Raw genomic sequence first — 17,840 nt, forward strand, 5'->3', positions numbered from 1 at the left:
CATCTGCAGACACCCTCCTCCATCCGCGGTCCCCCCCTCACCCACCCCTCCCCCACCAATGGCAGCCCCGCACCTGCCCCTCCACCACCTGCAGCACCTCCGGACCTCCTTCCCCATCCGCCGCACCACCCGTACCTGCCCCTACCCTACCCATGGTGCCTGTGGTCCCCTACCCCACCCCCGGCACTCCCGTCCCTTCCCATCCCACAGCACCTCCGGAACCCTTCACCGATCCACAACATCCCCACACCCGCCCCTCTCCCACCCGTGGCACCCCTGCCCCTCCCCCAACTGCAGTGCCTCCGGACCCCTCCCCCATCTGCAGCCCTCACTCCTCTGCCCCTCCTCCACCCGCAGCACCTCCCGAACCTTCCCCATCCGGGCCCCACCCCCACTTCTGCCCCCCACTCCACCCGCAGCATCTACAGACACCATCCGCAGTCCCCCCCGCACCCGCTACATTCTGTACATCGTGCCCTGCAGGTGCTGTTCACGCCGTCGCAAGGGGCTGCGCCTCCTTCACCATCGCACGCCCTTTCATTGTGCAATATTTAACCACTAACAAAGGAATGCAGGTAATACTCCATATAATACAAATATTAAACCCCAGAAAGGCATGCAAGGGTTAAGGGGGCGTAGCCCCTTGCGACGGTGTGAAGAGCGCCCTTAGGGCACGATGAAGCACCTAGTTGTATATATATTTAAATATCTATATCTACAGTATATATATATATATATATATATATATATATATCCTTCCAAAGGAACCGGCACACAGAGACACCAATATGTAGCAAAAAAGATTTTGTATTAATCTATAGTCAACATTTCGGGACAGTACATCCCGTCGTCAGGACAAATATAACACACAGACGGGCCCTGGAGCCTGTTGTGCAATTTGTGAGCGTGCCGGCTGTACTTGGAGGCAGAGCCGGCGCTAACCGCTCAGCAGCTCCTGCAAAGCAGGGAGGCACTGGTCGGAAGAGGCGCTCTCCCTGCTCTGCTGTTGCTGCTGGCTCCTAGTTGCTGCTGCGTCTGTCACACTGTATGACAGACGCAGGCAATGTGAAGTCCGGCTCCCTCCCTCCAGCTTCCACCACCTCCTCATGGCCGTGGCTAGGGGGCACGTCACCTGGGCGCCTAATAGGAGAGGGGTCCTTTCCCTATGCAGCAGCCGTCGAGATGAAACTGAACATAAACTACATCTCCCAGCAGCCCTTGCTGCGGGGAGCTGTAGTTTACTTTCAGTTTCATCTTTGCAGTGATCAGCTGAACAGGATTGAGGGGGCAGAGGTAGGGGACAACAAGTTACCCCAGCCTTTCCCCACCCCCCTCTTCCCCCCACTGCCATTAATCATGCCAGTGCACACTAAACTAAGAAGACACTTAAGGTCCGAAAAGGGGGCGGGGCTAGACGGCACTGTACTACACAGTGCCATGTTGCCAGCAGCATGGGAGAATGGAGGGAATGTGATCAGCAGCATGGCCAAAACAGTGAGTATGACTCAGGGAAGGGCACTGTGTGTGTGACTGCTATATGTGTGTATAAATGTTTGCTTGTGTGTGACTGTATGTGAATAGGTGTGTGACTACAAGCTGTATGCATACCTCCCAACATGACCCTCTCCAGGAGGGACAGAATGCTCTGCTCATGAACTTTCCTGGTAATGTATGATTGCCATCACCTGTGCTGTAACACCTTTCTTATCCATTCACCTGTTCTACACAGGTGCCGGCAATCATACATTAAGAGAAAAGTCCAGAAGCAGAACATTCTGTCCCTCCTGGAGAGGGTCGTGTTGGGAGGTATGCTGTATGTGTGCTGGTATGTCACAGTATGTATATGTGTCACTATATATGTACTTACTGTATACAGGTGTGTGATTATATGTATGTGTGCGTGTATGTTTTTAGGTGTGTGACAGCATGTATTTGTATAGGTGTGTGACTTCATGTATGTATCAATGTGTGGGTTATTATTGTATACCCCTTTTACACCGCCAGCTAGGAACACGGGTTATTGGACATGAGCGTGCATAACCCATGTTGCTGGTTGATGTAAAAGGGCCCAGTTGGAATAATCCGGGTCGATTGACCTGGTATTCCAACTCCAGGTAGCTTGCAGGGTTGAACACGGCACACTGTGCTGTGCAAACGGGAGCCGGGTCGATGCAACCCGGTTCCTGTTCACAGTGTATGTACAGGCAGCGCTTGGAGATCATGTGATCTCCAAGTGCCGCCCCCGCTGCGTCACAGGCAATGTCACCAACTCGGCAGTATGCCAAGTTGGAATCTGCGGTGGGAAAAGGGCCTGAGGCGGGTCGTACCCGGGAAGCATCCGTGTCAGGCTCCCAGGTACAATCCACCTCAGATGATATAACAGAGGTTTTTTTTTATCTTTATCCGTAGCCCAAATAAATAAAAAATACAAGTAAAAAGAGTGAAAATGCCTAGCTACCCATTTGAACTCGAGGATTTTATACACACACACACACACACACACACACACACACACACACACACACACACACACACACTTAAATGGGGGGGGGGGGGGGGGGGCAACAAGTTAATGGCTTACCCCAGGTGACAATACTCCTGGTTTCGGCCCTGCCCACCTCCCCACTGCACTTTAGGCAGCGGCGCCGGCAGCACTCTCCCGCACAGAGGTGGTGCTCTCCAGCTCAGCAGCGTGAAGCGCGGCTCCGGCTTGGTCCCTCCGGCTCCCTCCCTCCTCCCCGCTGCACTTTAGGCAGTGGCGCCGGCAGCACTCTCCACGGATCTGTGTGCGGTATGTACCACTCACCACCTCTATCTCTCCTCCGGTTTACTTAAGTGTAAGGTTCATTAATAGTTGCACTACTTCTGTGAGCATTCTGTGTGGTACTAGTACTGTGGACATTATGTGTGGCATGACTACTGTGGACGTTGTGTGGCACTAGTACTGTGGGCGTTCTGTGGATCACTACTGCTGTGGGCATTATGTGTGGCACGTCTACTGTGGGTGCTCTGTGGGGCACTACTGCTCTGGCCGCTCTGTGTGGCACGACTACTGTGGGCGCTCATAGTCGTGGGCGCTCAGTGTGACATGACTACTGTGGGTGCTCAGTGTGGCACGACTACTGTGGGCGCTCTGTGTGGCACGACTACTGTGGGTGCTCTATGTGACACGACTACTGTGGGCGCTCTGTGTGGCACGACTACTGTGGACGCTCAGTGCTGCACGACTACTGTGGGCACTCTGTGTGGCATGACTACTGTGGGTGCTCTATGTGGCACGACTACTGTGGGCGCTCTGTGTGGCACGACTACTGTGGACGCTCTGTGTGGCACGACTACTGTGGACGCTCTGTGTGGCACGACTACTGTGGGCGTTCTGTGTGGCACTACTGCTGTGGGCATTCTGTGTGGCACGACTACTGTGGGCGTTCTGTGTGGCACTACTGCTGTGGGCATTCTGTGTGGCACGACTACTGTGGGCGTTCTGTGTGGCACTACTGCTGTGGGCATTCTGTGTGGCACGACTACTGTGAGCATTGTGTATCAGGCACGCTATTATTGTGGGCATTTTGTGTGACACTACTACTGCGGGTGTTATTTGTATAAGGGACACTACTGTGTATCGTAATGTGAATTGGGTACGCAACTATCGGGTGCAATATGAATCAGGCACTACGTGTGGTATAATGTGAATACGATTGTGATACTGTGTGGCGTAATTTGAATTGGGGATACTATTATGTGGCCACGCCCCTTCCATGTGAGACCACACCCCTTTTGCGAGCACTGTCCCTTTATTCCATATGGGAGGGAGGGCGCAAATTTATTGTTTGCAGAAGGGCGCCGGACACCCTAGCACCGGCCCTGCTTGGAGGACTATTTATATATATATATATATATATATATATATATATATATACACAAGTGATTGTGATGCCCGGCACTCCAATTTTGCGTTATGACAGCGTGCTCCGGTGCCCTTCCGTGTGGAAACAATATGTGTACAAAGGAGGATGGCACTCCAGGAGACTAAAAGCAGCACACAAAAGACGCAGATCACATCATAGTTCTGATCAACATTTCGGAGGCGTTATCTCATTTATCAAGGCCAACATTTAAGTGACAAAAGTACAAACTTAAATACAAGTGCTTACCACCTCGTGCAGACTTCTTCCGACCTGAGTTCCCAGCGGAGTCCCGCTGACGTCACAAGCGCATACCAGCGCTGACAGACCGGGATACTCCAATGGGCCCGGCCTGATGTGTCCCATCACCATAGTGACTATAATAAAATAAAAAATAAAAAAACACAGACAGCGCTATATATTTTTTTTTTAAAATGATTTTTTTATTTTCATATTAAGTCATAAAAACTGGTATCTCCTTTCTAGGACCTTAATATTTAATTCCACATAGCAATGTATTACTGACTCAAAACATGGTTATACTGTAAGCATACAGCAATTCATCACAGATAAGATGTTATAAATAGACACAGTTATAATGTTTGATCACATTCAGCATTCTATTATAACCCTACTCTTCTATATACTTTGTATCTTTTACAAGCACACATGCCCAGTGTTGGTTTGTTAGTGATTTAGGTTGTTACGACAAAAGTCTCTTTCATCCAGCTGTTGTTACTATTCTCTGATCTATACGGCCTCTAATGAAGCATGTATGTTTTGACAATGTCTATAATATTTGTCCTATTAAAAACACGTTAAAGGTTAAAGAACACAGTACGCAATTGGCGCAAAAAGTACCGCAAGGGTACGCCCTTAACTATACCTTAAGGAATGTACTTATACTGTAAATATTTGTGCAGTGATAATGTGTAGATGTAATGCAGTGTAACCTTGTTAGCTTAAAAGCTGTATGAGCGACTATGACGCTCTGAGAACCCCTTAGTAATACAATAATCAACCAAATACCGGTCTAAGGTTCTAACGCCTTTAGTGAGAGAATGAACGTTCAAAAAGAATAATACAATACAAGCTATACACTACCAAAATAACATAAAATATCTAACCAAGTAACTAACATATAATACAATAAAGACACAAGTACGTTTAAGGGGAAGGAGAGAGAGAGAGAGAGAGAGAGAGAGAATGGCTTACAATAACAATAAAGGCAATATGGTTCCAGAGAAACTTACACATGTGAGAAACAATCGCTGCGCAGTTAGTCAATGCTGAGAATCTTTGTGGAGAGAATACTTGAGCTTACCCATACTGGCTGTCCCTATATACACAACCCTACAATACCGCATGGGACAGAAGCTAGACTCCATTTTGGGAAAACTCCCATGATTCCAAAGACTGCAACACATGGTTCAAAGGGGGAGGAGAAAACACCCAGCAGCAGCCATTTTCTACAAACCAACTAATCTTATTCCACATTCCAATCCAACTAATTATATTCCACATTCCAATCCAACTAATTATATTCCACATTCCAATCCAACTTCCTAGAACCATCTTATTCAATTTCACATTCCAAACAAACTCAGTATCTCAATAACCAGAGCATATGGTATGCTGGCTATGCTATATGAATCATCACAAGACCAGATCACAATGTAACCACACATATCAGCCTGCCATTGCTACAAGCACATGACTACAGTAACAAAAGGAAGTATGTTTTGACTGCAAACCTTCAGCAAGATGCATCATGTAAAATTACTATAATCTGTTATAAATCACCATCCATAAATGTATACCAGGAATGCTATGCTACAGATTGTCTACTGTTCCAATTCATTACATATTTCATAGAGTATTATCACCAACACATAACAATCACACAACTGCACAAGCATCATTAACCTTAAGCCATTTGTATCTCCACTAACTATTCAATACCAATCATTTCACAACTACTTTAAACTATTCTATGCCAATCAGCCATGTGGATTCAATACTTAGCCTTTCGCTTGGAGGTCAGTCCTGGGGATGAACCAGCCATGCTGCTGGGTGCTAGCTTAGTTCTGAGTGAGTGTCTGTGCCCTGTGATTTCCAGTGGATATAATCATACCTGCATTCCAGCTGTGGGGGGGGGTGTCAACCACAGGAAGTGTGTGTCTTTCACAGCATGTGGGCTAGCTGTATCAGTGACCTTGGTTATGCAAAACGTTGGGTGATGACTAACACATTCCTGTCTTGTGGAAAGCTATTGTTTGGCGAATACAAAACAAACCCCGTCTCTTGAGCTTTGTTCGGTATTCTCAATGTCCACTTTCAGTTGAGACAATGACATCTCAGCAATCATTCTTCTGGAGAGAATCCTAAACCCAGGTGTTGGCCCTCTATTGAATCTCAAAGCTCAGTGTAATTAAAGGCTATTGTACTCCGTCTGCGGGAAAGATACTGATTCGGAATACAATTAATCTTCAATTACTATTCCTGTGCTTAACTATGCATAAGAACATGTGAAGCCCTCCCAACATGCAAACTATTGTTTGGGGAATCTCTAAGGTCAAAGAGCCATCTCAAATATACCATACTTTGCTGAACTCAGGGGAATATTAACTTATAAAATACATTATTTTGATTAAATATGCAGCGTGCACACACGCATGAAGTGCATATATGGCAACGTGCAGCGTGATATTTTTCTGGTTTTGACAGTCCACCCTTTGGCAGTCACCAATAACTGCCACTTTCTAAAACATTTCAAAAAGAGAAAAATATATGTCATGTGTAAATACATTTCTATGGTCGGGTAGGGGAGGAGAGGAGAAGGTGAGAAAAGGGTATGACCTAGTGAGATAGCAGAAGCATGTGTGTATGAATCCATGTTTGGGGGGTCATGTACCATCGTGCCGTACGTGTTTTAAATCAAGCTTCGAGGTATTGCGAAGTATACATTTGAATTCCTTCTTATCCCGTATTAAGGGTCTGTGGATGGGCTGTCAAACTTTACCGAGCTCTTTTTCGGCTTTGGTTGCAACAAAATGGGGGAGCACATTTTAGTTGATGATACAACTAAAATATGTGAGTGCTGATATCTGTGCCTGTATTCCCTATCGACTATGTGTGGTATTACTGGAAGGTTGTAGAAATGAAGATAAAGAACAATTATGGGAAATGCAGTCGTATTCTATGTGAGGTTAATGTACATTTGCCGATTGAAGTCTTGTCTTGATGTACATGTTGACTGTAGTCTCTTTGGGCTTTTGCCAAAATGCAAGCAAAAGTTCTCTCAATGTCCATAGACTTACAAAAAGTGTTGGGCTAGCGTAAAATTAACGTTACTAGGGATAAGGGGGTCTATGGCATAGTCCATCTGTTGTCTGTGTACAAGGTTGTCAAACTTCTTCTTTAGTCCGTCTGTTGTCTGTATACAAGGCTGTCAAATTCTTCTTCCAAGCGGATGTCTTTTCACCTTGGAGAGAAACAAAGGAGAAACAGGTGAAAGAAACGGACCGTGGAATCACATTTTCATCACAACAGTGTCAATATCGTTGGGTCATAAATCAAATCAATTTTGTTATGCGATACAGTCATTACCTCAGGCAGTACTTTTCCAATATAACACAGTCCTTCAGAGTTTGGGGCAAGCCACTTATACGCCTTCCTCCCGCATATGAAATATGCATCATCGGGGAGGACATATGGGACCGAGTAGGACATAACCATATTGCAAATTTTCCATATGAAATCTCCTAACCCTAATTCTCCCATCTGTCTAGTACACGTATCTGTTTGTATGATATGTGCACAGTATCCTGGTGATACCTCTCCAACTCTCATGATCCTACTTCCTAGGGTATACCTATATCGGAATGATTTTCCACTACCGGCTATGTGGCGTATAAGTTCTGTATCTGTTGGCATTCTATCCGCTCTATATGAAAAGGTCATGGTTTGGTTACTCCATGACACTTCACAATTTCCCGGCTTTCGGGGATTGGAAATGTTAAAACACACTAAGGACCTATCCACATGGTATTGATGGAGCTTCAAACTAGGAGGACTAGAGATATTAAACCTCCTGTCCACCGGCCTCCCACCACTTAGCTCAAGTACCTCCCCTATCGTTAAAGGAAATGGTACTAGTCCTGGCTTGCTGTGGCCTTGAGGTACTTGAGAGCATACCCAACAATCTGTCTGATTTAACACTTTACCCACTAAGGAGTGATAGTCACTCAATGGGTGCCGGTCCATGTTAATGTTAAAACTGGACTGACATTTCTTGATGCACCCATCCTCTACTACACTGTCACAGAGTCTACAGATACAGTTCTCTTTTCAGCTAACAATCCTTCACAATGTTTACAAATAACATGGCTGCTAGATCGTTTCCGGTACTCGCCTTTGCTCGGTGATTGTGTTGTTATTGGAAATTTACACCTCCGTCTCAGTCATCAGAAACCCATTCTGGATCCTTTCTCGACCTCATTGGTACTCTCACCGAAACAAACTGCTCTGGTCAACATCAGGGTCAACATGAAAAACACGGATCACAGTCTCTTGAGGCGAGTCCATCTTACAGGAGGAGAAAAGGAGAAATTTGTAATGGGGGTACAGGAAAACAGTTTGAGGGGGAGAGAAACTTGTTACGATAATTAGTTCTCTAGTCTTGTTGTTCTTCTTGTTCTGCTGTCATCTCAAAGGTGCTGTCTCTCAGTCTTCTAAACATTCTGGTGATACAATATTTCTTCCAAATCAGCGATCTCTCTGTAAGGAGCAAAAATCTTGCATTACCATTTGTCTAACTGATGTGTGACATACCATCTTTAAAACATGAAAACATGAGTGAGAAGAGAGAGAGGAAAAAAAAAAAAAAAAGAGAGAGAGAGAGAACAATTCATATACATATATATTACATAAACCAACAATAAACAACAACAGGAAAAAAAACATTTTTCAAACATTTTTTTTCTTTCAGGAGAGAAAAAAAAAACATTGTCAGATCTTCCGTTCACCATCAGGCTGTCACATCTACATGTCCAATGGTATCCTTGCATAGTCTCTCCCACCAGTATTTCCATACCTACACTCTGTATCTGGCCAGGATACATCGATGCTGGTAGGTCATACTGGGGTTTGGTAGACTTCTGCAAGGACCAAATAGCTATGTGATATTTGGGTCCTGCCGATGAACGTCAGAGATGGGGAAAAGAACATTTACAGATAAATTACAACGTCTACCCGGCCGTCCTTGTGCCTGCAAGGAACTGACCTCCCATTTCATTAACTGTAACCTCAGGCTTACTATCAGTCCTAATGATCACCTTGATTTGATTACCTTTCCTGATTGCATGTTACAGGTGCGGCCCAAACTCCTTCCTATGTGATCTCTGATTACAATTTGGTGTGTCATAACTTTGCTCATTTTCACGTCTAGGGGGTTTATATGAATTTGGTCTACTTCTTGATCTACAATCTCTTGCAAAATGACCTTCCTTCTGGCAATTATAACACCTTTTCACCTTTGACTTACCCACAGGGATCTGGGGCTTCTTTGTTTCCCTGTGCTTGATGATGTTTTGCTCATGCCCAACAGCGGAGTTCCTTAATGCAGTTACTGGGTTATTTCTCCAGTTAGGTAGAGAGGCTTGTATACTCGTTCTTAATACTTCCTTTAAACCATTTATTAACACCTAAACTGCTACTTTCCTGTAGTGTACATTTGTTTTAATATATTGTGTTCACCCTGACAGGATTTTGTTCCATTATGCTATTTTGTGTTAACTCTTTGGTGTAAGATGCATTTGTCTGTGAGTAACATACAATACCGTACTTACCTGTTGACACGACCTCACCTGACCCTCCGTTAGGGGGTTCTGCTATTGCCTTTACCAACTTGGCCGTGTCCCTCTGGGTGTCTCGTATGATGACTGCTGGGTAAAGTGTTGACATCGTGTTGGTTTCACCTTCTCGCTGGTAATCCTGAGGGGAGTTTAACATGGGGTGCGACTTGCACAGGTTAACATTTGTAATTTTTTACACTTTCATTTTTATAAACATTATTACATTTGTTACTTTCATTCTTAATATAGTTACTAAGTGCATTTTTATCGTACACCATCGCCATTCTCTGCAACCATAATCCTCTCCATTGCCATGTCTCTCTTCCCAAGATGAGAGTTTGATATGTAAGTTAAATTTCTTTGTATTTCACCTTTGTGTTGCCATAACTGTAAATAATCATAATGTTTGATCCGTCTCTTTGCAGATTTAATGAGACATATCCTTCTCCTTAGGTTCTGTAACACATCTGGGCTAAAGCTGCCTACTCTTGGGAACTTCTCCCCGTCATGTACAGTCATTCTTTCCCATTCATCACATAAAACCTCTGTGTGTGAACCGTATTTTTCACACATTACATACCTTGCCGACCCGATTGGTCGGTTTACTGAGTCAACCCGAACCGAGGTTGATCGCCCCCTACCTGAACAACTGGCCCCCATAACTTGCAGGTGTTGCTTTCACTACCTCTGACCTTCAAATCGGGGTCTTCAGCGAACCCTTACAAAAACCAAGATGTCCGGGGCAGGCCGGCGGCGAAGTTTACCGAGTACTCCACTCACTCCTCGCCCACGTTGGCCAGTACTGCAATCACTGTATCCAGAGCTGTTGTACCCAACCTAGGGCCCCTATAAGCCTTTATTTACTGGGGCGTGTTGGACCTACCAGTCCCCAGCAAGTATCGGTTGTTGGATAGTTCCCGAGTGACCAGCGAACCTCCCTTAAAATAAAAAAAATTACACAAATCACGTTAGAGTGTACAAATAGCGTTTATGACCCCTAGCGTACGCAAATGGTACTGGGTCAAATTACTAACTAATGCACACAATTACGTGCGGTACAATCGTTCGGCACATAAGCAACTAATCTTATGTGCGGAGCGACCAGTGGAATCGAAAATTGCGGCTGCAAATTCCTTCAGCCAGAGCTTTAATGGCCTATATGGGTTCTGCACCAACCCCCTGGGTTGTGCTCTTTTCTCTATAGCGGACTTCCTCGTCTGCTGTACCTAGACCTCCTGGTCTGTTTGGACCTCCTGGTCTGTGCTACAATAGACCTCCTGGTCTGCTATACTCTAATGCTCAAATTTATGTTTAACAAGGGATGCCTCCCAAGCCACCATGCACGTCACTTACATGTATGTACCTCACGAGAACTCGACTTCTTGAGGTTCAACACAAAAATTGTAGAAACTTATATATATACACTCACTCACCACATGTACACTTTAATTGTTATTTCTGCTGTCAAAGTCAGAAAAATATCTCTACACACACTGCCATATTTGCACCTCATACTGGTCCGCGCTGCGCATGCGTACGCTCTCCCGTAGGTGCACATACTCACAGTCGCGGGCACCCGCAGGCGCACGGTATGCGTATTTACGGTAGAGTTTATGCGATCGTAGCGTGCGACTCAATCATTACATATTTTCACTATATAATGTATTTTGTAGATCATGGTCCCTTTGATAGATTCTGCAAGTTTGGTTAATATAGAATGTTCATGAACAGAGAAATCCCTCTTTGTTTGATACGAAGGGTCAGACAGGAGTAATACAGTGGTGTTTAGTATCCATCGGAAGAATATTTAATTAGAAATATTCCGGTGTTGGTTTGAAGCAGATCAATCGCTCGTGCGAATAGTTATGGACATAAGAAGTTTATGAACATTTACTTTATTTGCACTTTATTACCCATGCGGCGGGAAACCCAGTTTCCCTCCCACCTGAGCTGTTGGAAATAGTCACAGCCCACCTGTATGAATCAACCTATGACCTTTTGTTATAATGCGAAGCCGAATTCCTGTGTCCAATGAACAATAAGATTGTAGGGACCATTGAATTGCATTGTGTGTGGGGCATAAATAGGCTGGCCGACCGTATCCAGTTCTCTCTCTTCAACGGTTCTCATTGCTGATAATCGGGAGCTGGATATCGAGGCGCATGCGATCGTTTCCCCTTGTGCGTAAGTTTTCTCCGCAGTCATATTGTCTTGATGTTATTATGAGCCATCTCTCTCTCCTCTCTTTTTTCCCTTATTTTCCCTTGATTGTATTGTATGGTATTTCCTGTGTAATTATCTGGTTAGTTAGTCTATGTTATATTGTAGTGTATGCTTTGTACTGTGATTCTTTTGCAAGTATAATAGTCATAATACATATAATAGGTTTTGGACCCTAAGCCCAGGTATCTGTGTATTTCTTATAGTGTTAAGTATTCCCTGAGCGTCGGTGACGCCCAAGCAGCTTTGTAGTTAATCAGGTTACACCAGGTTGCATTTACACTCTATCACCACACTAAGGTTTACTGTATATTTCGTTGTTAATGGTATAGATATAAAGGTTTAACGTCGTAAGCGTCTGCACCGCTGGTGATCTCCTCGTGGTCCCGAGCGTTCGCTACGCTATAGCGAATCATTACTTTAGTTAACAGCCAATAACGTGCCTGCCTGTGATCTCTTGACCGTGAGTAAACGTGACGCTTGAGCGTCTCGATCACGGCAAAGCGATTGTTACGCAACTAGCGTACCCTTACGGTACTTCATACACAAATAGCGTACAGTGTTCTTAGACCTCATAAAGGGTATTATATACGATAAATATTTAGCTTTATCACTGCGCAGAAATTCCTTTCATTCAGTAATAGTCTAGACCAGATGAGTCACAAATTGGAGAAGGATCTATTAGCTTAAAATTTTGGACACTAAAATTGACTTGCGCTATTTATCACGTTGCTTCCTTTTCACCTATTTAAAATAATACTATTGTGTGATTTGTATTATGTGGGCGTACCCAGACGCTCCGTTGCGTCGGCCCTCGCGTCGCGTACGCTCTGTCCTTGTGAGGACACGTGTACACAGATCAAGTACGTTCACAGTAACACACTACACGTTTATCAATGTGAATGATCTTTAACTGTAATCATTCACTATACACCACCCAAATCTCCCTTGTATTCTTAGGCGAGACTGTGTGCGTGCTTTTTACAATTATACCCTTAAATATTACTTTTTTATCTTTTTAACTACCAATAGCAACAAATCTTTCTTAGCACGTTATCAATGCAAATGGCAAACAGGAAGGTGAGATGTGAAAATTACACAAATGAACATGCAATTCTAAATTTAATCTAATAACATACATTTATGTAAGCACACGCATATAGATATTACATATAAGTACCAATCACTATTACTTATGATTGACTATGATATAGATTAAATAAATGCATTAAAAAAAAACTCATTAAATGATGATTTCTTTTTGACAATGGATGGCTGATTATTTCCTGAGTCAACTGAAAATCAGCCGCTTAGGAAATTTTTTTTTTAACCTTCCCAAAATGGCCGCTGCTCCTCCCCCTTCCACCTCCATGAGGGTCACACAAAATGGTGGACAGACCATGTGGCCTCTTGTCACAAAGAAAGTCATCATTCAAACTCCTTTTAGTTATCACGCTATGCAGAGCGATTAAAAATAATTTTAAACCTATTTAAACAGACAAACCATCCAATCTGCGTGTGTAGTTGGCACCAAATAGAAATAAAAAAAACAGATTTACAAAGACAATAACGTACTGTTCTTACCTTCCAGTTCCCGAATTCCCTCAGCACTCCTTACTAAGTGAAGCAGGCGCTTATCTGGTCAGCACTGCGAGGGATAGCACCTTCCCGCCTTTTGCTGATCGATAATGTATGCTAAAGTTACCTAGTGCAGATATGTGAAGACCGGAGGAGCCCTCACTTGACAATGTCTATAATATTTGTCCTATTAAAAACACGTTAAAGGTTAAAGAACACAGTACGCAATTGGCGCAAAAAGTACCGCAAGGGTACGCCCTTAACTATACCTTAAGGAATGTACTTATACTGTAAACATTTGTGCAGTGATAATGTGTAGATGTAATGCAGTGTAACCTTGTTAGCTTAAAAGCTGTATGAGCGACTATGACGCTCTGAGAACCCCTTAGTAATACAATAATCAACCAAATACCGGTCTAAGGTTCTAACGCCTTTAGTGAGAGAATGAACGTTCAAAAAGAATAATACAATACAAGCTATACACTACCAAAATAACATAAAATATCTAACCAAGTAACTAACATATAATACAATAAAGACACAAGTACGTTTAAGGGGAAGGAGAGAGAGAGAGAGAGAGAGAGAGAGAGAGAGATAATGGCTTACAATAACAATAAAGGCAATATGGTTCCAGAGAAACTTACACATGTGAGAAACAATCGCTGCGCAGTTAGTCAATGCTGAGAATCTTTGTGGAGAGAATACTTGAGCTTACCCATACTGGCTGTCCCTATATACACAACCCTACAATACCGCATGGGACAGAAGCTAGACTCCATTTTGGGAAAACTCCCATGATTCCAAAGACTGCAACACATGGTTCAAAGGGGGAGGAGAAAACACCCAGCAGCAGCCATTTTCTACAAACCAACTAATCTTATTCCACATTCCAATCCAACTAATTATATTCCACATTCCAATCCAACTAATTATATTCCACATTCCAAGCCAACTTCCTAGAACCATCTTATTCAATTTCACATTCCAAACAAACTCAGTATCTCAATAACCAGAGCATATGGTATGCTGGCTATGCTATATGAATCATCACAAGACCAGATCACAATGTAACCACACATATCAGCCTGCCATTGCTACAAGCACATGACTACAGTAACAAAAGGAAGTATGTTTTGACTGCAAACCTTCAGCAAGATGCATCATGTAAAACTACTATAATCTGTTATAAATCACCATCCATAAATGTATACCAGGAATGCTATGCTACAGATTGTCTACTGTTCCAATTCATTACAGATTTCATAGAGTATTATCACCAACACATAACAATCACACAACTGCACAAGCATCATTAACCTTAAGCCATTTGTATCTCCACTAACTATTCAATACCAATCATTTCACAACTACTTTAAACTATTCTATGCCAATCAGCCATGTGGATTCAATACTTAGCCTTTCGCTTGGAGGTCAGTCCTGGGGATGAACCAGCCATGCTGCTGGGTGCTAGCTTAGTTCTGAGTGAGTGTCTGTGCCCTGTGATTTCCAGTGGATATAATCATACCTGCATTCCAGCTGTGGGGGTGTGTCAACCACAGGAAGTGTGTGTCTTTCACAGCATGTGGGCTAGCTGTATCAGTGACCTTGGTTATGCAAAACGTTGGGTGATGACTAACACATTCCTGTCTTGTGGAAAGCTATTGTTTGGCGAATACAAAACAAACCCTGTCTCTTGAGCTTTGTTCGGTATTCTCAATGTCCACTTTCAGTTGAGACAATGACATCTCAGCAATCATTCTTCTGGAGAGAATCCTAAACCCAGGTGTTGGCCCTCTATTGAATCTCAAAGCTCAGTGTAATTAAAGGCTAATGTACTCCGTCTGCGGGAAAGATACTGATTCGGAATACAATTAATCTTCAATTACTATTCCTGTGCTTAACTATGCATAAGAACATGTGAAGCCCTCCCAACATGCAAACTATTGTTTGGGGAATCTCTAAGGTCAAAGAGCCATCTCAAATATACCATACTTTGCTGAACTCAGGGGAATATTAACTTATAAAATACATTATTTTGATTAAATATGCAGCGTGCACACACGCATGAAGTGCATATATGGCAACGTGCAGCGTGATATTTTTCTGACTTTGACAGTTTCTGCCGCTTCTGATGTTAATAAGCATATATGATTTAAAGCAGTTTAGAAATGATAAACTTATTCATGCAGAAATTATTGCTATTTATACACGGCCATGTTTAGCAGGGGTATATGCAATTGCAGTCGAATTGCCGAAAATGTTGAAAAACGGGTCATTTTCTAAACAAAAAACCTGTCGAATTTGATTCGACAATGCAAAACAGTACTTTTCGACAAAAAACCTGCCGTTTCATTTTCGACTTTTGGCAATTCGACATTTTTTCAATTTGACATGTCTGCAATGTTAAAATGCGGCTTTTCGACAAAAGTATATTCAATTGAAGAATGTCGATTCGACAACAGTGCTTTTCAACAGTCATTTCGTCAATTTCATTCCGCCTCATTTTTCTGTCGTGATCTAATAAAATATTTTTAAAAACATGTTTTTTTGGGTGCTTTTTTTTATTGCTAATAGCATATCTATTTATATTTGAAGGGATTATCTACTTGGTTTGTCTATTTAGGAGCCACAAGTATTATTTAATCGTTTTTTTAAAAGAATATATATATATATTTTTTTTACTAACTACAATAATATGGAGAGATCAGTACATGTTTTTCAGTTGGAAGGGGTGTGAAATGCTTAAAAATCCTGAAAAAAAAAATGCGTGCGGTCCCCCCTCCTAAGCATAACCACCTCGGGCTCTTTGAGCCGGTCTTGGTTGTAAAAATATGGGGGGGAAAATGACAGGGGTTCCACCGTATTTTAACAACCAGCACCGGGCTCTGCATCTGGTCCTGGTTCCAAAAATACGGGGGACAAAAGACGTAGGGGTCCCCATATTTTTCACACCAGCATCGGGCTCCACTTGCCAGAGAGATAATGCCACAGCCGGGGGACACTTTTATACCGGTTCCTGTGGCCGTTGCATGAAATCCCCAACTAGTCACCCCTGGCCGGGGTGCCCTGGAGGAGTGGGGACCCCTTAAATCAAGGGGTCCGCCCCTCCAGCCACTCAAGGGCCAGGGGTGAAGCCCGAGGCTGTCCCCCCCCATCCAAGGGCGGCGGATGGAAGGCTGATAGCCAGAGTGTAAAATGAAAGAATATTGGTTTTTGTAGCAGAACTACAAGTCCCAGCAAGCCTTCCCTGCAAGCTGGTACTTGGAGAACCACAAGTACCAGCATGTGGGGGGGAAATGGGCCCGCTGGTTCCTGTAGTTCTACTACAAAAAAAATACCCAATTAAAAACAGTACACACACACCGTGATAGTACAACTTTATTACATACACGCACACCAACATACACACATACTTACCTATGTTGACACGAAGTGTCGGTCCCCTTCTCCACGTAGAATCCACGGGGTACCTGTAAATATAATTATACTCACAACAATCCAGTGTAGATCGGTCCTCTTCTTTGTTTGTAATCCACGTACTTGGCAAAATAAAAAAAATGGAAAACACGGACCACGCACTGAAAGGGGTCCCATGTTTACACATGGGACCCCTTTCCCCAACTGACAGGACCCGCTTGACTGCTGTCAAAGAGGGTCCCTTCAGCCAATCAGGGAGTGCCACGTCATGGCACTCTCCTGATTGGCTATGCGCGCCTGAGCTGTCAATCAGGCGGCGCACTCGAGATACAATGTAGCGCATAGGCGCTCCATTATATCCAATGGTGGGAACTTTGCGGTCAGCGGTAGACCACGAGGTTATGTGGGGTCACTCTTGTGGTCTACCGCTGACCACAAAGTTCCCACCATTGGATATAATGGAGTGCCTATGCGCTACATTGTATCTCGAGTGCGCCGCCTGATTGACAACTCAGGCGCACACAGCCAATCAGGAGAGTGCCATGACGTGTCGCTCCCTGATTGGCTGAAGGGACCCTCTTTGACAGCAGTCCAGGGGGGTCCCGCCAGTTGGGGAAAGGGGTTCCATGTGTAAACATGGGACCCCTTTCAGTGCGTGGTCCGTGTTTTTCGTTTTGTTATTTTGCAAAGTACGTGGATTACAAACATAGAAGAGGACCGATCTACATTGGATTGTTGTGAGTCTAATTTTATTTACAGGTACCCCGTGGATTTTACGCGGAGAAGGGGACCGACACTTCGTGTCACATAGGTAAGTATGTGTGTATGTTGGTGTGTATGTATGTAATAAAGTTGTACTATCACG

General features: G+C 43.7%; 1 long non-coding RNA gene across 1 annotated transcript in view; it reads left to right on the top strand.

The window, feature by feature from the left end:
• The first annotated feature begins 1,235 nt into the window (after window positions 1-1,235).
• LOC134929454 (uncharacterized) overlaps window positions 1,236-17,840 on the top strand; it is a 65,722-nt gene continuing 49,117 nt past the window's right edge. The window contains exon 1 of the long non-coding RNA XR_010178569.1: window positions 1,236-1,494. This is a non-coding gene — a long non-coding RNA (uncharacterized LOC134929454). The remainder of the gene's footprint in view (window positions 1,495-17,840) is intronic.

Source organism: Pseudophryne corroboree, chromosome 5 (assembly GCF_028390025.1).
Source record: "Pseudophryne corroboree isolate aPseCor3 chromosome 5, aPseCor3.hap2, whole genome shotgun sequence".
NCBI classification, from domain to species: domain Eukaryota; kingdom Metazoa; phylum Chordata; class Amphibia; order Anura; family Myobatrachidae; genus Pseudophryne; species Pseudophryne corroboree.